Genomic DNA, 24262 nt, shown 5'->3' with positions numbered 1-24262 from the left:
TGGGACCCGGCGTCACAGCTCGCCAACGTGTCCTTCTCTCTCGACAAAACCGCCCTTGTGTGGTTCGAAAACAACGAGGAAAAGCTGACTACGTGGGGTAACTTTGTTACCGAGATTAAGAAGTCTTTCGGGGATTCAGGCGCCAAAAAGAAAAAAAGCTGAGAAAACTCACGCGCAACGAGCCCAGGTTCCTGGAGAAACCTGCACAACGTACATCGAGGAAGTGCTGCAGCTGTGCCGCTTGGTTAACCGTAGCATGTCCGATGAGGACCAGGTGGGTCACCTGCTCAAAGGAATTGCTAAGGACGCGTACAACTTTTTAATAACGAAGGAAGACCTTGCGTCTGCACAGGACGTGATTCGCCACTGCAGGGCGCTTGAGGCACTGAAAATGCGGCGAATTGCTCCCAGGTTCGGTCGTCTAGCAAGCGTCACTACCGTAGCGAGTGTGGACTTCAATTCGAACCCTTCCGAAGATATCGCGTCACTGGTGCGCAGAATTATCAGCGAAGAGCTTGGCCAGCAAAGCGTCTGCCGCGACTCGCCCTGCCATCATTGTCCCGCTCCAGTCCGCCCCGTCTACCATCAGTGTGCATTGCAAGAGTCACCAGAAGAGCCTCCGATGCCCTGATGTGAGGACAGTTCCAGGTGTCGCCCAATCAGTTTTCGGGATGAACGCTCTGGAGCCCGGGCTAATCGGTCCCCGTTTCGGAGGTTTGCATCGTCCAATAGTGACCCTCCGCGCCCACCACCCGATGACCAGAGACGACCCCTCCAAGGATATGTTGCGCCCCGACCGCCTCCTGTTTGTTATAACTGCGACCTCCCCGGTCACATATCCCGATTTTGTCCCTATCGCCTACGGCAGCCTCAAGGACACTTCGCGAGACCACCTACGGCAATGCGCAACAACCCGCCTTACCAAACGACTATGCAGACTTCCACTTTCTACCGGTCCAGCCAGTCGAGCAACATGCGCCACGACTCGCCCGCCTCCGACCGCAGCTTCTCTCCTCCACGTACGCACCAAGCCCGATCACCCTCACCGCGCGGAAGGCGAGGATCGCCGACGCTGGGAATCTAGGTTCTGCGACCCACGGGGGTGAGGTCGCGAGACAGTCGCTTTCACCAATTTCCCCACCTGTGATGATGTCAAAAAAATAAAGTGATCGTTAGTGTGAATGGTGTAGAAACGTTAGCTTTAGTGGACACTGGTGCCGCAGTTTCGGTTATGAGTCTTTCTTTCAAGAATCGTCTTGGACACGAAGTTATGTTTGCGTGTGATCGAAGCGTTCATTTCCGCGGTGTCGGGGGCGAGCATCTGCGCGCTGTCGGCGTTTGTTCCGCGACAGTTACGCTTGGTGAAGAGGCATTCCGTACGGAGTTTATTGTGCTGGCGCAAGCTACCCATGACGTTATTTTGGGTATAGATTTCCTACGCGACAGCGGAGCTACGCTCGACTGTGGTACTGGCAAAATTTCTTCCCGGGGTGAAATTCTGCCCACACCAATTAATGATCCCAGCGAGACCAGCGCAGGTGTGCTTTCAGTTATTGAAAATACCCTGTTACCCGCTATGGCAGCTTCGTTTATTCCGGTGAACTCTGCTCGTCTTCGTTCGAAAAGCTCCACTATTTTAATTGAAGGCGATGCGAACAACATGGTCAAGAAAAATATTTTGGTACCCCGAGCTCTGGTCGAGGCCACAGACGGACGTAGTCATGTGCGGACGGTAAATGCATCCAGTGAGCCAGTAGTCCTTCTTTGTGGATTCAAGATTGCCAGCTTCGACGAACAAGTCAACGTCGCCATTCAAGCGGTGAATCACAACCCCGACCATACCACGACAGAAAAACCTGACTATACCGCCGCCTTTAAGCGCAGGATCAACAACTCCCTTTCGTCCGTCGAACAGTGCGAACTACTGAAAACGCTCACACCTTATGTGTCGACTTTCGACTTTGCCCAGGGCGATCATTCCTTCCCCGTTCCTGCCTCCCGGCTCCAGCATGGAATCAACACCGGCGATGCGACCCCTATACGCCAGAAGCCATATTGAGTGTCGCCTACCGAACGGAAAATAATTAATGACCAGGCGCAAGAGATGCTAAACAAAGGGGTGATCCGCGAATCCTCAAGCCCCTGGGCCGCACCCGTGATCTTGGTCAAGAAAAAAGATAACTCATGGCGATTTTGTGTCGACTATTGTCGTCTCAATGCTGTCACCAAAAAGGACGTATATCCCCTACCGCGCATCGATGACGCTATCGACTGCCTTCATTCCGCTTCATCTCCTCTCTAGATCTCAGGTCAGGGTATTGACAAATTCCGCTACACCCATCCTACAAGGAAAAAACAGCCTTCGTGACACCAGACGAAGGGTGTTCGAATTCAACGTCATGACTTTTGGGCTATGCAATGCGCCTACGACGTTTGAAAGGTTTATGTGCAGAATTTTGCGCGGCCTTAAATGGGAGATATGTATGTGCCATTTGGACGACATAATAATCTATGGCACGACGTTTAGCGAGCAGGACAGGATTCAAAAAGCAGGATTCAAAAAGCAGGGTTGGTTCTGAATTCAAAGAAGTGTCATTTCGCAGAACGTCAAGCAATCGCGCTGGGGTTTCTCGTCGACAAGGACGGTATTCGGCCCGACCCGCAAAAGATCTCAGCAGTTCGAGGCTTCGTCACACCACGTTCGTTAAAAGACCTCAGAAGTTTTTTGGGCCTTTGCTCCTATTTTCGACGTTTTATTAAGGATTTCGCCCAACTTTCTCACCCCCTGAATTGCCTGCTACAGAAAGACACCCCTTTTGTCTGGACGCCAGAATGTGAAGCCGCCTTTCAGAAACTAAAGTTTTTACTTACTTCAAGCCCAGTTCTCCGCCACTTCAACCCAGCTGCCCCTACCGAACTTCACACCGACGCCAGTGGAGTCGGCGTTGGTGCTGTACTCGTCCAGCTCAATAGCGGCGCGCAGCACGTCATCGCTTATGCCAGCCGAACGTAACTACACCGTTACTGAATTTGAGTGTCTAGCTGTGATCTTCCCCGTTCAAAAGTTTCGTCCATACCTGTATGGGCGTCACTTCTCTATCATCACGTACCACCACTCACTATGCTGGCTTGTTGGTCTGCGGGACCCATCCGGTAGGCTCGCTCGCTGGGCATTGCGCTTACAAGAGTACGATTTTTCTGTGTCGTACAAGAGCGGACGCCGACACACTGACGCGGACTGCTTGTCACGCCTTCCTGTCCCGGTGCCTCCGTGTGACGACGATCACTTTGATGACTGTCTGGCATCTCTGTCTACTGCAGTTCCTGCCGCCTCCAACTTGAAGGACGAACAACTGAAGGATACGTCTTTAAAAACCATGTTTGATGCAGCGCAGCGAGCGCAGCCATCGTGCCCGGTTGTCATGCGCGACGGCTTGTTTTTCAAGAGGAACTATTCGGTGGATGGCGCCCGCTTCCTTTTGGTTGTTCCAGCTAGCCTTCGCGCCGCCATTTTGCATGCTACGCACGACGACCCCACCGCGGGTCCCCTTGGCTTTGTGCGCACACTACATCGGCTCAAACAGAATTTTTACTGGCCAGGAATGCGGCGACTTACGAAGCAATACGTTGCCGGCTGCCCGCAATGCCAGCGTCATAAACGCCCTGGGAGCCCTTCGCCGGGACCTCTGCATCCCGTGACTCCACCTACGTCACCATTCGAAAAAGTGGGAATAGATCTTCTTGGACCTCTACGGAAGTCTTCGACAGGTCACCGGTGGATTATCGTGTGCGTCGATTACTTGACACGGTACGTCGAGACGGCCTCTCTCATTGCAGCTACAGCTGAGGACGTCTCAGCCTTCCTTTTGCATTCTGTTATCCTTCGTCATGGCGCTCCGCGCGTTATCATCAGTGACCGCTTGCGACAGTTTACGGCAGACGTTGTAGAAGAACTATTGAGACTTTGTGGCTCTGTCTCTCGCCACAGCACCGCATACCATCCGCAAACTTATGGTCTGACGGAGCGCACAAACCGCACGCTGACCAATATGCTATCAATGTATGTTATGTCCGACCAGAAGAATTGGGACACTGTGCTACCATTCGTTACGTGCGCCTACAATACCGCCAAACACAAAATTACTGGCTATGCTCCATTTTTCCTACTGTATGTCCGTGCTCCACGTACATTTCTGGACAGCATCTTGCCCTTCTCACCCCATCACCACCTTTCACTCGCCCAAACTTTGTTCCGTGCTGATGAAACGCGCCGCCTCTCCCGTATTCGTACTCTGAGCTCGCCAGCTCGTACCAAGGCTCGCTACGATGACCGACATCCTCCCGTCGCTTTCACTCCGGGCGAACAAGTTTGGTTATGGACTCCGGTGCGCAAGAAAGGACTACACCAAAAATTCCTCTCCATTTACTCCGGACCGTTCGTGGTGCTCTCCCGCTTCAACGATGTCAACTATGTCGTCGCCAAAGTCACGTCTAATGGTCGCCGCTCGAGCAGGACGCAGGTCGTGCATGTAGCTCGCCTGAAACGCTGTCACTCTCGCACCCCTTAACTCGCTCGGCGAGCTTCGTCTGCCCGGGGGAAAATGTTACGATGGAAAGGGAAGAAACGAAACTTGGAGAGAAGACAACGAAAACGAACTGACCGGCTGCGAGTGGAAAAGAGGGAGAAGACGCTGGTGCTGCGCGCATCTCGCTCTGTGCTGACCGCTCCCCCCTACGAATTCCTTGCGCACCGGCCGCCTCATCTTTAATAAAGCCCATCTCATCCCCTACGACCGTGTCAATATGTTCGTTGCTTGAAATTCCGGGCACTGTGGTCACTATTTTCATGGCTGGGAACATCCATGGCGGATGCAGAGGAAGAGCTGGCGGCTGGTAATGATGCGGCAGGAAGTCACGTATTTCAGGGACCGAACTTGGCGCTAAAGTGTGATCACATTGCCTTGTCACAATCCGCAGTCGCACGCGAAGAAGCTCCTGCGTGCCGAGAGCCAAGGTTGACAGGCGTCGGCACTCCATCAGTGTTCCCACAGTCGAGGTAGTTCTCGGGACACCAATGCAGGTCCTCAAGATCTGCGCTTGTATGGACGCTCTAGAGCCTTGAGCGTTCCTTTAGAAAAAGGGACCAATACGGGGATGCTGTAGCGCCTGAAGCCAACGCAGAGCGCTTCGTACAGCCGAAGGAGAGAGGTAACAGAGCAGCCGACGGAGTTACTGGAGAGCATACGGAATATGCGGGTGATTGATGAGAGCTTCTCCTTGAGATGGCGGACATGAGGTGACCAGGTGAGCGACCTGTCGAATGTCACCCCCAGAAACCTATGGTTGGAAACGTATGGGATGACAGTGCCTCCAACAGTGAGCCCGTAGTGCGTGAGGTCCCGCTTCGCAAAAGCCTACACAGCACATTTGCTTGCCGAGATTTCCAATCCTCGTGCTTGCAAGAACGCTGCAATGGAGTCGATTGCTCGCTGCAGTCGCGACCGTAGCACAGGCCTGTTACAGCCAGAGCTCCGTATGCAGATATCGTCCGCGTACAGGGATATTTCGACCGACTGCGGCAAGCATTTCTCCAGGCCTATAATGGAGATGTTGAACAGCGTGGGGCTTGTCACCCCGCCCTGAGAAACACCTCCGTCACTCTGTATAGTGCTGAGTCGCCGTTGTCTGTTGACAAGTAGACGTACCAATCGGAAAGGTAGTCTGATAACCATGCATACATCCTGCCTCTGAAACCTGAAGATTTATTTCATTGCAGAGCGAATAGCTTCATGCGCTACGCAGTCATAGGCTGATTTGATGTCCGGGACCACCGCAATGATGATGTTTCGCCTCTGCTTGGCTTGTTTGATACTGGTTGCAAGTGCGACGGCATTATCAATGCTGCTGCGACCTTTGCGGAAACCAGACATCTGTGGTGGGTATGCATATTTGACTGTCAGATCCCAGTCCAAGCGATAAAGCACCATCTTCTCCATCAGCTTGCCTACACAGCTCAGGAGGGCTATGGGACGGTAGGACTCGATGGCAGTTGGAATTTTCCCTGGCTTGAGAATTGGCGCAATGCGACCGTGTTTCGATTTTGGCTCTTAACGGCCAGTCTCCCACGAGCGATTAAAAATGTTTAGGAGGCGCTTTTTCCTCTTTTCGCCTAAATGGGATAGGGTTGTATAAGTGACTCCATCCTGACCTGGGCACGTGGATTTTTTGATGGAGGCCAGTGAAGCCAGCAGTTCAGTCATTGAGAATGGTACGTCCATTGGAGAAGACAACTCTGGGGAATCCTCACTCGCTGGCGAAGATGATGGTAGCACAGGTGTCGGCGCCATGGTTATTTTCCTAGAGAAGGCGTTCGCAACGTGTAGATCAGTCGTGTTTGTGCTGAGTGTTATGGAGTTAAATAGGTGCAGTTGAGTTGGACCCGATCAGTCCTAGCTTCGAGAGGCAGTGGGTATTGAGTATAACACAAATTATAACCCCTCTAATACATCTTCTGCTTAATGCTTGACGATTGATGAAGCGTACAGAGAGCGTTACACAAGTCATTAAATCACGGTTTATTTTGAACCGGCGTGGTCCATTAAGCACTTTTCTTTTACTACGCGTTACGTTCCAGCGCGAGGCTTCGGAAAAATTAAAGCCGTTCCACTCAATGTGAAAGCTGTCGGAAGTATAGAGCAGTGATTCGCCATAATGGGCTGTACCGCCGTTATCCGCTTACTACTACCACCCCCTGCAAATCAAATTTCCCGCCTTCGAAGTGCTCGCGCGCCCCCCGCCTAAACTGCGCCAGCGGGAGTTCTGTTCTCTTTGTGCTTTTCTCCCCGCACGTGCCGGCGTTGCACTGCCACATTTTGCGCAAGCGCGAGGATTGGATTGGATTGAATTGGCTTGGATTGGATAGAATTGGTATTGGATAGGATTGGATTTGAATTGAATTTGGATTGGGTTTGGATTGGATTTGGATTGGATTTGAATTGGATTTGGATTGGATTTGGATTGGATGATAAGCAGCAGTAAGCATGATAATCAGCTAATCGTAGACAACCAGGAAAGCTATGAATAACCAGCTGAACCTTAGCTCACGCTACGTATATCCTGGCATAGCCGAGCTAAGCAACTGCTAAGGGCCAGCGGTTCACTAGTTTCGAACACTTATGACAATATAAAACGCTTGGCTTTCGAAGCCTCTGGGTTACGCCGCGGTTGTATAAGTAACTCCATCCGGACCTGGGCACGTGGATTTTTTGATGGAGGCCAGTGAAGCCAGCAGTTCAGTCATTGAGAATGGCACGTCCATTGTTTTCTGTCTTATTTCACGGAGCCCCTCATTTCCCATTTTCTGATTCGCTGCATGCTTAGCGAGGGCCTCTGTTCTGGCAGTCTTGGTGCCAAAGGGAGCTTAAGAGGGTTCAACGCTGGTCGACCACTCTCGACATGTCGTAGACGCTCGAGTCACGGCCCGGGGGTTAAAAAGAAGGTCCCCTTCACCCCGAGTAGTCCGAGTGGCGCTGGCTACCACCCCCAAGTGCAGGAAACAAAAATACCTTAACATAAATACCCGAGAAAGTGCTGGGGAAACAGCCCCGCCGGTAGCGTAGTGGTTATCGCACCAGACCGGTATTCTGGAGGTCGTGGGTTCGGATCCCACCCGGCGGGCATTTTTTCACCACTTTCTTTTCGACTCAAAAAATTCATCTCTTTCTATGACCCACCACAACCTCCCCTTTGCTTTCCGAGGTTTTCTTGACTGCCAACCCTTACTTTCTGTCTATATATATATATATATATATATATATATATATATATATATATATATATATATATATATATATATATATATATATATAGTAATACCTCGTTAACTCGAACTCGCATATCTCGAAAAATCGGCTAAGTCGAAATTTTTCGCGGCACCGAACATTTACCTATACGCCCCATGTATATTTTTTCCTTTATCTCGAAGTATTTTTGGGTCGGATTGCGGATAACTCGAAATCTTGACTGGGAGTGGAACGAAAATTCCGCCGCCGGACCATTTCACAAGATTCGAGCGATGCTGCCACGCCTGAAGTCCGTCGATTTTTTTTCTTATTTAGCCGCGCCTGCCATACGTCGATGCTTTCCGTGAACGCGAAGTGCGCGAAGTCTCAGCCCAGCGACATATCAACTTTGTCAAGAAACCCTGTGGCACGTCATGTGACACATGCGCTGAGCAGGGAGGCCCTCTGCCCACGCTTGGCGTAGTTTGTCTCGTTCGCTTTGTGCAGTGCACATGATTTTCCCTGAGGTGTGATTTCCGTTCATCTGCGCAAACCACGCGGTACGGTACTGATGCGATGCGTCAAGCAGCTGGAGGACGCCTTCCTAGGCCCGAGTACGACCGCAAAGCAGACGAGCATTAGGCAGTTTTTCTCTGCTAAATAAAATGGCAGTGCGGCAAAACCCAGCCGGTTAAAGTCTCTTGTATGTTATTTTTTTTCTCTTTTAAACCTGCACGAGAGGAAAGATTAGAAACTGCCGCTGAAGAGCCGGTAAGTAGTAGTGATTTTTCTGAAGAGCACTCATTTTTCCCGGCGATTAGCGCAACTTTGCTTATCTCGAAAATCCGTTTATCTCGAAATTTTCCCTGGTTTTTACGACTTCTAGTTAACGAGGTATTACTGTATATATATATATATATATATATATATATATATATATATATATATATATATATATATATATATATATATATATATATATAAATCTAGAGAGAGATAAACTCACAAAGCGCGCAGAAATAGTACAAGTAACGAGTCGGATACACAGCAAGAACAATAACAAACAATGTTTACTTACGTAGCGGCAAGGGGACTTGCCTTCATCAGAGTAAAGTTACATGATTTTGCTGTCGCAAACATTTTGAACACATTTCTTATATAGGTTTGCATAAAACTGTGAGAAGGAGCGGAAAATGTTTCGGAAATGGAGAGTGGGCATACAGTCAGGCTACGCCTATGTTACAACAACAACAAACAAACAAACAAACAAAAAAAAGAGGGGGGGGGGGTGAGTGAGAGAGAGAAAAAGGGGTCGTGTTAACAATGCAGCGTTCAAGGTCGCACCATGATGGGTCAACGTATGCCGCGCGGGCTGCAAGTTCAGACAATGGGGAAACTGGACAACCGCGGTTTGAAAAGAAAGGGAAGAGTATACAGTAAGGTATTCAGTGGCTGGGGAGACTGGTTCGGGCGGAAGCGAAGATGGGTGTGCCCCCCGCGGATCAAGAGAATAGATAGGGGGCACAAAAGAGCATTTCCCAGAAGCTAGCAACTGAACAGGGAATAGGTAGGGTCACAGAAGGTTAAACATGAATAGATCACAAAGAGTTAAACATTCTTAAGTGGTGGTGGGAACGAGGCCTCCTTCCCCAGGACAAATGGCATTGTTGAGCCGCATTAGGCTAATAAAGCTGCTGTATTAGGAGAGTTTCTGCGAATTCTGATGGCAAACTCGAGGGTAGGAATAATGAACATAGTTATAAAAATTATGAAGCCGCTAATTTTAATCGAGGGATAAGCACGTTAGTTTTCCGTAACTTTCATTAATTCCAAGTGTGACTGATCCAAACCTATAAATGAGATAAGATTCCCGAACCTCGCGGTCGTGGTGCGTTTTGAAGGCGGATTCTAAAATCGTTGCTTTAAGATGTTCAAATGCGTGCCCGGGACTGTTCACATGTCTTGACAGGGGCAAATAAGGGCAGCTTTTTGCATGAGAGCGGTGATTATTGAACCGTATTCGGAAGGGCGTTTCAGTTTGGCCGATATATTGTTGCCTACAAACAGTGCACTCTAGAAGATATACGACATTAGCGGAGTCACAGTTAAAGTTACCTTTTATATTTACGTAGTAGTCTGAAGCCGTGCTGGTGGCGCGCTGTGTAGTGGTCATGTGTGGGCATACTTTACATCGGGGTTTATTGCAGGGCATGCAGCCAGTAGTTGCCGGTCGGTTGATACGAGAGTTTGTAAGAGAGTCACCTAAATTCTTATTACGCGGGTAGACAACGCGTGGTGGTTCGGGGAATATGCTTTTTAAGCGGTCAATTTGCATTAGGATATTGTGATGTTTTTTTAGCATGGTTGACACTCTTGGAGCGGAGGATGAGTGGGTTAAAACTAAGTTAGTTGGCGGGTTCCCGTTCGGGGCTTTTTTCTTACAGATTTCGTTACGGTCTAATTGGTTGGCTCGCACAATAGCGTCGTCGATAACTTTTTCCGGCTATTTTTTATTCAGGAGGGTGGTCTTGAGTTTTCGACAGTTTGAGTCAAAGTCGGCTTGGTTTGAGCAAATTCTCCTAAATCGGTGGGCTTGGCTGTAAGGTATTGCTGTCTTGCAGTGTCTGACATGGCCACTTCGGAAGTGCAAATACTGCCGCGTGTCTGTCGGTTTTCTATACAGTTTAGTTTGAAGCCGACCTTGGAAGGTAGTAGCGGTGACGTCCAGAAAGTTTACACTGTGTTCCGAATAGGAATGAGCAAGGGAAATACTAGGATGGGCTCGGTTAAATGCCTCAATGAAGGTGAGGAGCTCCGCCTCACCGTGTTGCCAGATCATGAATATGTCATCAATATACCTTTTATAGTACATTGGCTTTAAATTTTGGGTGTGACGAAAGTTTGATTCGAGGTGAGCCATAAAGATATTAGCGTAGTTAGGTCCGATTCGGTAGTAGCAGGTTTTATTCTAACTCCCCCCATCCAACATGAATAAGTGGAAACAGGTACTCGATAAAGAATCTTTACAATTAACTGAAATAATCCTCAATCACTACGAAACTACGGCCCATTCTCTCCGAAAGAAAGAGGAACTACTTAGTCAGGAACTAAGAAAAAGAGAGTTGAACCTTTTAAGCAACTACGAATCTAAGACGGCCTCCGCCATATCCCGAACAAAAGACCGAAAGTTTAACCGAGATAAGATTTCTAACACTGGCCACATGCGTAAGAACCTAACAAGCTCCGGCACTAGTAACTGCCCCAACTCTGACAATACGGCCGATAATGTCACTACGACTGTAATAAATGCTTCGACTACTGCACCCCAAACAGTTCAGTTAAACCCCTGTACTAATATTTTTCCCTCGCCTGCCGTCACAAAAGAAAACCTTACCGGGAATGTAATGAACCTTTCAAGTATAACCCTCTCCCCAGCTCAGACGAACGTCTTGTCAAAGGGCCTAAGCTTTTGCCGGGCTACTGGTGGTTTTGATGAATTTCAACTTTTTAAGGACTTAGATAACTTCGCCAGAAACATGAGGCTACGATAATACTTCTACGATCATCCCACGACGGAAGAAGCCCGCAGAACCCTACCTAGCTATAAGCACTGGACCCCTCCCACACAGCGCGATAGTTGCCTCGACATGTACATCAAAGCTGTCCAACGCGATGTGCGAAAAGCATACCAAACACAAATTTCTTTCCACCACAACATGACTACCAACGAAAAGAAAGCCCTAGAGGAACTCGCAAGCTGTCCCGACATAATTATTAAACCTGCCGACAAGGGAGGCGCAATCGTAATCCTTGACAAAACCGACTGTGTTAACAAGGCCAATAAGCAACTATCAGTGTCGACGTTCTATAAAGCACTACCCAATGATCCCACTCAAGATTATAAGCAAATTGTCAAAGATAAACTTGCTGAGCTTGTTAAAAATAAAACAATAAATGAAACCACGGCTCGTTCCCTGATCCCCTTAAGCCCAGTAGCCGGTAAATTCTATCTTCTCCCAAAGATTCACAAGGTGAACAACCCAGGGCGCCCCATTGTTTCTGGCATTGGCACTGTTACCGAAAACCTCTCGCGCTATGTGGATAATCTCATTTGCGACATTCCGCCCAGCTTTCCCTCCTTCATTAAGGATACCAATGACTTTCTCTCAGGCATCTCAAAAATTGAAATTCCTGATAACTGCCTTCTAGTCACCCTTGATGTTGCGTCACTGTATACTAACATCCCCCATGAAGATGGCATCGCCGCTGTATCCCTTGCGTATGAGCAGTCATCGCGCGACAAACCTATCGATTCTTCTGCTCTCCAAACATTCCTTAGGCTTATTCTTGAACTTAACTCATTACGTGCAAGTCAGCGGAACGTCAATGGGAACTCGAATCGGACCTAACTACGCAAATATCTTTATGGCTCACCTCGAATCAAACTTTCTTCACACCCAAAATTTAAAGCCAATGTACTATAAAAGGTATATTGATGACATATTCATGATCTGGCAACACGGTGAGGCGGAGCTCCTCACCTTCATTGAGGCATTTAACCTAGCCCATCCTAGCATTTCCCTTGCTCATTCCTATTCGGAACACACTGTAAACTTTCTGGACGTCACCGTTACTACCTTCCCAGGTCGGCTTCAAACTAAACTGTATAGAAAACCGACAGACACGCGGCAGTATTTGCACTTCCGAAGTAGCCATGTCAGACACTGCAAGACAGCAATACCTTACAGCCAAGCCCACCGATTTAGGAGAATTTGCTCAAACCAAGCCGACTGTGACTCAAACTGTCGAGAACTCAAGACCGCCCTCCTGAATAAAAAATACCTGGAAAAAGTTATCGACGACGCTATTGTGCGAGCCAACCAATTAGACCGTAACGAAATCTGTAAGAAAAAAGCCCCGAACGGGAACCCGCCAACTAACTTAGTTTTAACCCACTCATCCTCCGCTCCAAGAGTGTCAACCGTGCTAAAAAAAACATCACAATATCCTAATGCAAAGTGACCGCTTAAAAAGCATATTCCCCGAACCACCACGCGTTGTCTACCGGCGTAATAAGAATTTAGGTGACTCTCTTACTAACTCTCGTATCAACCGACCGGCAACTACTGGCTGCATGCCCTGCAATAAACCCCGATGTAAAGTATGCCCACACATGACCACTACACAGCGCGCCACCAGCACGGCTTCAGACTACTACGTAAATATAAAAGGTAACTTTAACTGTGACTCCGCTAATGTCGTATATCTTCTAGAGTGCACTGTTTGTAGGCAACAATATATCGGCCAAACTGAAACGCCCTTCCGAATACGGTTCAATAATCACCGCTCTCATGCAAAAAGCTGCCCTTATTTGCCCCTGTCAAGACATGTGAACAGTCCCGGGCACGCATTTGAACATCTTAAAGCAACGATTTTAGAATCCGCCTTCAAAACGCACCACGACCGCGAGGTTCGGGAATCTTATCTCATTTATAGGTTTGGATCAGTCACACTTGGAATTAATGAAAGTTACGGAAAACTAACGTGCTTATCCCTCGATTAAAATTAGCGGCTTCATAATTTTTATAACTATGTTCATTATTCCTACCCTCGAGTTTGCCATCAGAATTCGCAGAAACTCTCCTAATACAGCAGCTTTATTAGCCTAATGCGGCTCAACAATGCCATCTGTCCTGGGGAAGGAGGCCTCGTTACCACCACCACTTAAGAATGTTTAACTCTTTGTGATCTATTCATGTTTAACCTTTTGTGACCCTACCTATTTCCTGTTCAGTTGCTAGCTTCTGGGAAATGCTCTTTTGTGCCCCCTATCTATTCTCTTGATCCGCGGGGGGCACACCCATCTTCGCTTCCGCCCGAACCAGTCTCCCCAGCCACTGAATACCTTACTGTATACTCTTCCCTTTCTTTTCAAACCAAGGTTGTCCAGTTTCCCCATTGTCTGAACTTGCAGCCCGCGCGGCATACGTTGTCCCGTCATGGTGCAACCTTGAACGCTGCATTGTTAACACGACCCCTTTTTCTCTCTCTCGCTCACCCGCCCCCCCTCTTTTTTTTTGTTTGTTTGTTTGTTTGTTGTTGTAACATAGGCGTAGCCTGACTGTATGCCCACTCTCCCTTTCCGAAACATTTTCCGCTCCTTCTCACAGTTTTATGCAAACCTATATAAGAAATGTGTTCGAAATGTTTGCGACAGCAAAATCATGTAACTTTACTCTGATGAAGGCAAGTCCCGTTGCCGCTACGTAAGTAAACATTGTTTGTTATTGTTCTTGCTGTGTATCCGACTCGTTACTTATACTATATATATATATATATATATATATATATATATATATATATATATATATATATATATATATATATATATATATATATATATATATATATATATATATATTTATATATAACACAGAAATAAGGGTTGGCAGTCGAGGAAACCTCGGAAAGCAAAGGGGAGGATGTGGTAGATCATTGAAACAGATTAAGAATTTGGAAAGAAAGAAAGAAAGTGAAGAAAAAGCTGGTCGACCACTCTGGACATGTCGTAGACACTCGAGTCACGACCCGGGGGTTAAAAAGAAGGTCCCCTTCACCCCGATTAGTCCGAATGGCGCTGGCTACCACCCCCAAGCACAGGAAACAAACATACCTAACATAAATACCCCAGAAAGTGAATGGGAAAATCGCCCCGCCGGTAGCGTAGTGGTTATCGCACCAGACCGGTATTCTGGAGGTCGTGGGTTCGGATCCCACCTGGCGGGCATTTTTTCTTCACTTTTTTTCTTTCTTTCCAAATTCTTAATCTGTTTCAATGATCTACCACATCCTCCCCTTTGCTTTCCGAGGTTTCCTCGACTGCCAACCCTTATTTCTGTGTTAATTTCAACGAGCCCCTCATTTCCTATTCTGATTCGCTACATGCATAGCGAGGGCCTCTGTTCTGGCAGTCTTGTTGCCAAAGGGAGCTTAAGAGGGTTCAAAGCTGGTCGACCACTCTGGACATGTCGTAGACACTCGAGTCACGACCCGGGGGTTAAAAAGAAGGTCCCCTTCACCCCGATTAGTCCGAATGGCGCTGGCTACCACCCCCAAGCACAGGAAACAAACATACCTAACATAAATACCCCAGAAAGTGAATGGGAAAATCGCCCCGCCGGTAGCGTAGTGGTTATCGCACCAGACCGGTATTCTGGAGGTCGTGGGTTCGGATCCCACCTGGCGGGCATTTTTTCTTCACTTTCTTTCTTTCTTTCCAAATTCTTAATCTGTTTCAATGATCTACCACATCCTCCCCTTTGCTTTCCGAGGTTTCCTCGACTGCCAACCCTTATTTCTGTGTTAATTTCAACGAGCCCCTCATTTCCTATTCTGATTCGCTACATGCATAGCGAGGGCCTCTGTTCTGGCAGTCTTGTTGCCAAAGGGAGCTTAAGAGGGTTCAAAGCTGGTCGACCACTCTGGACATGTCGTAGACACTCGAGTCACGACCCGGGGGTTAAAAAGAAGGTCCCCTTCACCCCGATTAGTCCGAATGGCGCTGGCTACCACCCCCAAGCACAGGAAACAAACATACCTAACATAAATACCCCAGAAAGTGAATGGGAAAATCGCCCCGCCGGTAGCGTAGTGGTTATCGCACCAGACCGGTATTCTGGAGGTCGTGGGTTCGGATCCCACCTGGCGGGCATTTTTTCTTCACTTTCTTTCTTTCTTTCCAAATTCTTAATCTGTTTCAATGATCTACCACATCCTCCCCTTTGCTTTCCGAGGTTTCCTCGACTGCCAACCCTTATTTCTGTGTTAATTTCAACGAGCCCCTCATTTCCTATTCTGATTCGCTACATGCATAGCGAGGGCCTCTGTTCTGGCAGTCTTGTTGCCAAAGGGAGCTTAAGAGGGTTCAAAGCTGGTCGACCACTCTGGACATGTCGTAGACACTCGAGTCACGACCCGGGGGTTAAAAAGAAGGTCCCCTTCACCCCGATTAGTCCGAATGGCGCTGGCTACCACCCCCAAGCACAGGAAACAAACATACCTAACATAAATACCCCAGAAAGTGAATGGGAAAATCGCCCCGCCGGTAGCGTAGTGGTTATCGCACCAGACCGGTATTCTGGAGGTCGTGGGTTCGGATCCCACCTGGCGGGCATTTTTTCTTCACTTTCTTTCTTTCTTTCCAAATTCTTAATCTGTTTCAATGATCTACCACATCCTCCCCTTTGCTTTCCGAGGTTTCCTCGACTGCCAACCCTTATTTCTGTGTTAATTTCAACGAGCCCCTCATTTCCTATTCTGATTCGCTACATGCATAGCGAGGGCCTCTGTTCTGGCAGTCTTGTTGCCAAAGGGAGCTTAAGAGGGTTCAAAGCTGGTCGACCACTCTGGACATGTCGTAGACACTCGAGTCACGACCCGGGGGTTAAAAAGAAGGTCCCCTTCACCCCGATTAGTCCGAATGGCGCTGGCTACCACCCCCAAGCACAGGAAACAAACATACCTAACATAAATACCCCAGAAAGTGAATGGGAAAATCGCCCCGCCGGTAGCGTAGTGGTTATCGCACCAGACCGGTATTCTGGAGGTCGTGGGTTCGGATCCCACCTGGCGGGCATTTTTTCTTCACTTTTTTTCTTTCTTTCCAAATTCTTAATCTGTTTCAATGATCTACCACATCCTCCCCTTTGCTTTCCGAGGTTTCCTCGACTGCCAACCCTTATTTCTGTGTTAATTTCAACGAGCCCCTCATTTCCTATTCTGATTCGCTACATGCATAGCGAGGGCCTCTGTTCTGGCAGTCTTGTTGCCAAAGGGAGCTTAAGAGGGTTCAAAGCTGGTCGACCACTCTGGACATGTCGTAGACACTCGAGTCACGACCCGGGGGTTAAAAAGAAGGTCCCCTTCACCCCGATTAGTCCGAATGGCGCTGGCTACCACCCCCAAGCACAGGAAACAAACATACCTAACATAAATACCCCAGAAAGTGAATGGGAAAATCGCCCCGCCGGTAGCGTAGTGGTTATCGCACCAGACCGGTATTCTGGAGGTCGTGGGTTCGGATCCCACCTGGCGGGCATTTTTTCTTCACTTTCTTTCTTTCTTTCCAAATTCTTAATCTGTTTCAATGATCTACCACATCCTCCCCTTTGCTTTCCGAGGTTTCCTCGACTGCCAACCCTTATTTCTGTGTTAATTTCAACGAGCCCCTCATTTCCTATTCTGATTCGCTACATGCATAGCGAGGGCCTCTGTTCTGGCAGTCTTGTTGCCAAAGGGAGCTTAAGAGGGTTCAAAGCTGGTCGACCACTCTGGACATGTCGTAGACACTCGAGTCACGACCCGGGGATTAAAAAGAAGGTCCCCTTCACCCCGATTAGTCCGAATGGCGCTGGCTACCACCCCCAAGCACAGGAAACAAACATACCTAACATAAATACCCCAGAAAGTGAATGGGAAAATCGCCCCGCCGGTAGCGTAGTGGTTATCGCACCAGACCGGTATTCTGGAGGTCGTGGGTTCGGATCCCACCTGGCGGGCATTTTTTCTTCACTTTCTTTCTTTCTTTCCAAATTCTTAATCTGTTTCAATGATCTACCACATCCTCCCCTTTGCTTTCCGAGGTTTCCTCGACTGCCAACCCTTATTTCTGTGTTAATTTCAACGAGCCCCTCATTTCCTATTCTGATTCGCTACATGCATAGCGAGGGCCTCTGTTCTGGCAGTCTTGTTGCCAAAGGGAGCTTAAGAGGGTTCAAAGCTGGTCGACCACTCTGGACATGTCGTAGACACTCGAGTCACGACCCGGGGGTTAAAAAGAAGGTCCCCTTCACCCCGATTAGTCCGAATGGCGCTGGCTACCACCCCCAAGCACAGGAAACAAACATACCTAACATAAATACCCCAGAAAGTGAATGGGAAAATCGCCCCGCCGGTAGCGTAGTGGTTATCGCACCAGACCGGTATTCTGGAGGTCGTGGGTTCGGATCCCACCTGGCGGGCATTTTTTCTTCACTTTCTTTCTTTCTTTCCAAATTCTTAATCTGTTTCAATGATCTACCACATCCTCCCCTTTGCTTTCCGAGGTTTCCTCGACTGCCAACCCTTATTTCTGTGTTAATTTCAACGAGCCCCTCATTTCCTATTCTGATTCGCTACATGCATAGCGAGGGCCTCTGTTCTGGCAGTCTTGTTGCCAAAGGGAGCTTAAGAGGGTTCAAAGCTGGTCGACCACTCTGGACATGTCGTAGACACTCGAGTCACGACCCGGGGGTTAAAAAGAAGGTCCCCTTCACCCCGATTAGTCCGAATGGCGCTGGCTACCACCCCCAAGCACAGGAAACAAACATACCTAACATAAATACCCCAGAAAGTGAATGGGAAAATCGCCCCGCCGGTAGCGTAGTGGTTATCGCACCAGACCGGTATTCTGGAGGTCGTGGGTTCGGATCCCACCTGGCGGGCATTTTTTCTTCACTTTCTTTCTTTCCAAATTCTTAATCTGTTTCAATGATCTACCACATCCTCCCCTTTGCTTTCCGAGGTTTCCTCGACTGCCAACCCTTATTTCTGTGTTAATTTCAACGAGCCCCTCATTTCCTATTCTGATTCGCTACATGCATAGCGAGGGCCTCTGTTCTGGCAGTCTTGTTGCCAAAGGGAGCTTAAGAGGGTTCAAAGCTGGTCGACCACTCTGGACATGTCGTAGACACTCGAGTCACGACCCGGGGGGTTAAAAAGAAGGTCCCCTTCACCCCGATTAGTCCGAATGGCGCTGGCTACCACCCCCAAGCACAGGAAACAAACATACCTAACATAAATACCCCAGAAAGTGAATGGGAAAATCGCCCCGCCGGTAGCGTAGTGGTTATCGCACCAGACCGGTATTCTGGAGGTCGTGGGTTCGGATCCCACCTGGCGGGCATTTTTTCTTCACTTTCTTTCTTTCTTTCCAAATTCTTAATCTGTTTCAATGATCTACCACATCCTCCCCTTTGCTTTCCGAGGTTTCCTCGACTGCCAACCCTTATTTCTGTGTTAATTTCAACGAGCCCCTCATTTCCTATTCTGATTCGCTACATGCATAGCGAGGGCCTCTGTTCTGGCAGTCTTGTTGCCAAAGGGAGCTTAAGAGGGTTCAAAGCTGGTCGACCACTCTGGACATGTCGTAGACACTCGAGTCACGACCCGGGGGTTAAAAAGAAGGTCCCCTTCACCCCGATTAGTCCGAATGGCGCTGGCTACCACCCCCAAGCACAGGAAACAAACATACCTAACATAAATACCCCAGAAAGTGAATGGGAAAATCGCCCCGCCGGTAGCGTAGTGGTTATCGCACCAGACCGGTATTCTGGAGGTCGTGGGTTCGGATCCCACCTGGCGGGCATTTTTTCTTCACTTTCTTTCTTTCTTTCCAAATTCTTAATCTGTTTCAATGATCTACCACATCCTCCCCTTTGCTTTCCGAGGTTTCCTCGACTGCCAACCCTTATTTCTGTGTTAATTTCAACGAGCCCCTCATTTCCTATTCTGATTCGCTACATGCATAGCGAGGGCCTCTGTTCTGGCAGTCTTGTTGCCAAAGGGAGCTTAAGAGGGTTCAAAGCTGGTCGACCACTCTGGACATGTCGTAGACACTCGAGTCACGACCCGGGGGTTAAAAAGAAGGTCCCCTTCACCCCGATTAGTCCGAATGGCGCTGGCTACCACCCCCAAGCACAGGAAACAAACATACCTAACATAAATACCCCAGAAAGTGAATGGGAAAATCGCCCCGCCGGTAGCGTAGTGGTTATCGCACCAGACCGGTATTCTGGAGGTCGTGGGTTCGGATCCCACCTGGCGGGCATTTTTTCTTCACTTTCTTTCTTTCTTTCCAAATTCTTAATCTGTTTCAATGATCTACCACATCCTCCCCTTTGCTTTCCGAGGTTTCCTCGACTGCCAACCCTTATTTCTGTGTTAATTTCAACGAGCCCCTCATTTCCTATTCTGATTCGCTACATGCATAGCGAGGGCCTCTGTTCTGGCAGTCTTGTTGCCAAAGGGAGCTTAAGAGGGTTCAAAGCTGGTCGACCACTCTGGACATGTCGTAGACACTCGAGTCACGACCCGGGGGTTAAAAAGAAGGTCCCCTTCACCCCGATTAGTCCGAATGGCGCTGGCTACCACCCCCAAGCACAGGAAACAAACATACCTAACATAAATACCCCAGAAAGTGAATGGGAAAATCGCCCCGCCGGTAGCGTAGTGGTTATCGCACCAGACCGGTATTCTGGAGGTCGTGGGTTCGGATCCCACCTGGCGGGCATTTTTTCTTCACTTTTTTTCTTTCTTTCCAAATTCTTAATCTGTTTCAATGATCTACCACATCCTCCCCTTTGCTTTCCGAGGTTTCCTCGACTGCCAACCCTTATTTCTGTGTTAATTTCAACGAGCCCCTCATTTCCTATTCTGATTCGCTACATGCATAGCGAGGGCCTCTGTTCTGGCAGTCTTGTTGCCAAAGGGAGCTTAAGAGGGTTCAAAGCTGGTCGACCACTCTGGACATGTCGTAGACACTCGAGTCACGACCCGGGGGTTAAAAAGAAGGTCCCCTTCACCCCGATTAGTCCGAATGGCGCTGGCTACCACCCCCAAGCACAGGAAACAAACATACCTAACATAAATACCCCAGAAAGTGAATGGGAAAATCGCCCCGCCGGTAGCGTAGTGGTTATCGCACCAGACCGGTATTCTGGAGGTCGTGGGTTCGGATCCCACCTGGCGGGCATTTTTTCTTCACTTTCTTTCTTTCTTTCCAAATTCTTAATCTGTTTCAATGATCTACCACATCCTCCCCTTTGCTTTCCGAGGTTTCCTCGACTGCCAACCCTTATTTCTGTGTTAATTTCAACGAGCCCCTCATTTCCTATTCTGATTCGCTACATGCATAGCGAGGGCCTCTGTTCTGGCAGTCTTGTTGCCAAAGGGAGCTTAAGAGGGTTCAAAGCTGGTCGACCACTCTGGACATGTCGTAGACACTCGAGTCACGACCCGGGGGTTAAAAAGAAGGTCCCCTTCACCCCGATTAGTCCGAATGGCGCTGGCTACCACCCCCAAGCACAGGAAACAAACATACCTAACATAAATACCCCAGAAAGTGAATGGGAAAATCGCCCCGCCGGTAGCGTAGTGGTTATCGCACCAGACCGGTATTCTGGAGGTCGTGGGTTCGGATCCCACCTGGCGGGCATTTTTTCTTCACTTTCTTTCTTTCTTTCCAAATTCTTAATCTGTTTCAATGATCTACCACATCCTCCCCTTTGCTTTCCGAGGTTTCCTCGACTGCCAACCCTTATTTCTGTGTTAATTTCAACGAGCCCCTCATTTCCTATTCTGATTCGCTACATGCATAGCGAGGGCCTCTGTTCTGGCAGTCTTGTTGCCAAAGGGAGCTTAAGAGGGTTCAAAGCTGGTCGACCACTCTGGACATGTCGTAGACACTCGAGTCACGACCCGGGGGTTAAAAAGAAGGTCCCCTTCACCCCGATTAGTCCGAATGGCGCTGGCTACCACCCCCAAGCACAGGAAACAAACATACCTAACATAAATACCCCAGAAAGTGAATGGGAAAATCGCCCCGCCGGTAGCGTAGTGGTTATCGCACCAGACCGGTATTCTGGAGGTCGTGGGTTCGGATCCCACCTGGCGGGCATTTTTTCTTCACTTTCTTTCTTTCTTTCCAAATTCTTAATCTGTTTCAATGATCTACCACATCCTCCCCTTTGCTTTCCGAGGTTTCCTCGACTGCCAACCCTTATTTCTGTGTTAATTTCAACGAGCCCCTCATTTCCTATTCTGATTCGCTACATGCATAGCGAGGGCCTCTGTTCTGGCAGTCTTGTTGCCAAAGGGAGCTTAAGAGGGTTCAAAGCTGGTCGACCACTCTGGACATGTCGTAGACACTCGAGTCACGACCCGGGGGTTAAAAAGAAGGTCCCCTTCACCCCGATTAGTCCGAATGGCGCTGGCTACCACCCCCAAGCACAGGAAACAAACATACCTAACATAAATACCCCAGAAAGTGAATGGGAAAATCGCCCCGCCGGTAGCGTAGTGGTTATCGCACCAGACCGGTATTCTGGAGGTCGTGGGTTCGGATCCCACCTGGCGGGCATTTTTTCTTCACTTTCTTTCTTTCTTTCCAAATTCTTAATCTGTTTCAATGATCTACCACATCCTCCCCTTTGCTTTCCGAGGTTTCCTCGACTGCCAACCCTTATTTCTGTGTTAATTTCAACGAGCCCCTCATTTCCTATTCTGATTCGCTACATGCATAGCGAGGGCCTCTGTTCTGGCAGTCTTGTTGCCAAAGGGAGCTTAAGAGGGTTCAAAGCTGGTCGACCACTCTGGACATGTCGTAGACACTCGAGTCACGACCCGGGGGTTAAAAAGAAGGTCCCCTTCACCCCGATTAGTCCGAATGGCGCTGGCTACCACCCCCAAGCACAGGAAACAAACATACCTAACATAAATACCCCAGAAAGTGAATGGGAAAATCGCCCCGCCGGTAGCGTAGTGGTTATCGCACCAGACCGGTATTCTGGAGGTCGTGGGTTCGGATCCCACCTGGCGGGCATTTTTTCTTCACTTTCTTTCTTTCTTTCCAAATTCTTAATCTGTTTCAATGATCTACCACATCCTCCCCTTTGCTTTCCGAGGTTTCCTCGACTGCCAACCCTTATTTCTGTGTTAATTTCAACGAGCCCCTCATTTCCTATTCTGATTCGCTACATGCATAGCGAGGGCCTCTGTTCTGGCAGTCTTGTTGCCAAAGGGAGCTTAAGAGGGTTCAAAGCTGGTCGACCACTCTGGACATGTCGTAGACACTCGAGTCACGACCCGGGGGTTAAAAAGAAGGTCCCCTTCACCCCGATTAGTCCGAATGGCGCTGGCTACCACCCCCAAGCACAGGAAACAAACATACCTAACATAAATACCCCAGAAAGTGAATGGGAAAATCGCCCCGCCGGTAGCGTAGTGGTTATCGCACCAGACCGGTATTCTGGAGGTCGTGGGTTCGGATCCCACCTGGCGGGCATTTTTTCTTCACTTTCTTTCTTTCTTTCCAAATTCTTAATCTGTTTCAATGATCTACCACATCCTCCCCTTTGCTTTCCGAGGTTTCCTCGACTGCCAACCCTTATTTCTGTGTTAATTTCAACGAGCCCCTCATTTCCTATTCTGATTCGCTACATGCATAGCGAGGGCCTCTGTTCTGGCAGTCTTGTTGCCAAAGGGAGCTTAAGAGGGTTCAAAGCTGGTCGACCACTCTGGACATGTCGTAGACACTCGAGTCACGACCCGGGGGTTAAAAAGAAGGTCCCCTTCACCCCGATTAGTCCGAATGGCGCTGGCTACCACCCCCAAGCACAGGAAACAAACATACCTAACATAAATACCCCAGAAAGTGAATGGGAAAATCGCCCCGCCGGTAGCGTAGTGGTTATCGCACCAGACCGGTATTCTGGAGGTCGTGGGTTCGGATCCCACCTGGCGGGCATTTTTTCTTCACTTTCTTTCTTTCTTTCCAAATTCTTAATCTGTTTCAATGATCTACCACATCCTCCCCTTTGCTTTCCGAGGTTTCCTCGACTGCCAACCCTTATTTCTGTGTTAATTTCAACGAGCCCCTCATTTCCTATTCTGATTCGCTACATGCATAGCGAGGGCCTCTGTTCTGGCAGTCTTGTTGCCAAAGGGAGCTTAAGAGGGTTCAAAGCTGGTCGACCACTCTGGACATGTCGTAGACACTCGAGTCACGACCCGGGGGTTAAAAAGAAGGTCCCCTTCACCCCGATTAGTCCGAATGGCGCTGGCTACCACCCCCAAGCACAGGAAACAAACATACCTAACATAAATACCCCAGAAAGTGAATGGGAAAATCGCCCCGCCGGTAGCGTAGTGGTTATCGCACCAGACCGGTATTCTGGAGGTCGTGGGTTCGGATCCCACCTGGCGGGCATTTTTTCTTCACTTTTTTTCTTTCTTTCCAAATTCTTAATCTGTTTCAATGATCTACCACATCCTCCCCTTTGCTTTCCGAGGTTTCCTCGACTGCCAACCCTTATTTCTGTGTTAATTTCAACGAGCCCCTCATTTCCTATTCTGATTCGCTACATGCATAGCGAGGGCCTCTGTTCTGGCAGTCTTGTTGCCAAAGGGAGCTTAAGAGGGTTCAAAGCTGGTCGACCACTCTGGACATGTCGTAGACACTCGAGTCACGACCCGGGGGTTAAAAAGAAGGTCCCCTTCACCCCGATTAGTCCGAATGGCGCTGGCTACCACCCCCAAGCACAGGAAACAAACATACCTAACATAAATACCCCAGAAAGTGAATGGGAAAATCGCCCCGCCGGTAGCGTAGTGGTTATCGCACCAGACCGGTATTCTGGAGGTCGTGGGTTCGGATCCCACCTGGC

At 48.8% G+C, this 24262-nt stretch overlaps 1 pseudogene; it reads right to left on the bottom strand.

Annotated features, from left to right (window-relative positions):
- LOC144159252 (tachykinin-like peptides receptor 86C pseudogene) overlaps window positions 1-24262 on the bottom strand; it is a 56459-nt pseudogene that overhangs the window by 16469 nt on the left and 15728 nt on the right.

The sequence above is a fragment of the Haemaphysalis longicornis genome, unplaced genomic scaffold (genome assembly GCF_048455015.1).
Source record: "Haemaphysalis longicornis isolate Haplotype H1 unplaced genomic scaffold, Haemaphysalis longicornis Haplotype H1 scaffold_1, whole genome shotgun sequence".
In the NCBI taxonomy this organism is placed as follows: domain Eukaryota; kingdom Metazoa; phylum Arthropoda; class Arachnida; order Ixodida; family Ixodidae; genus Haemaphysalis; species Haemaphysalis longicornis.
Note: the sequence above shows the minus strand (reverse complement) of the source record. Positions and strands in the feature narration are given on the sequence as shown.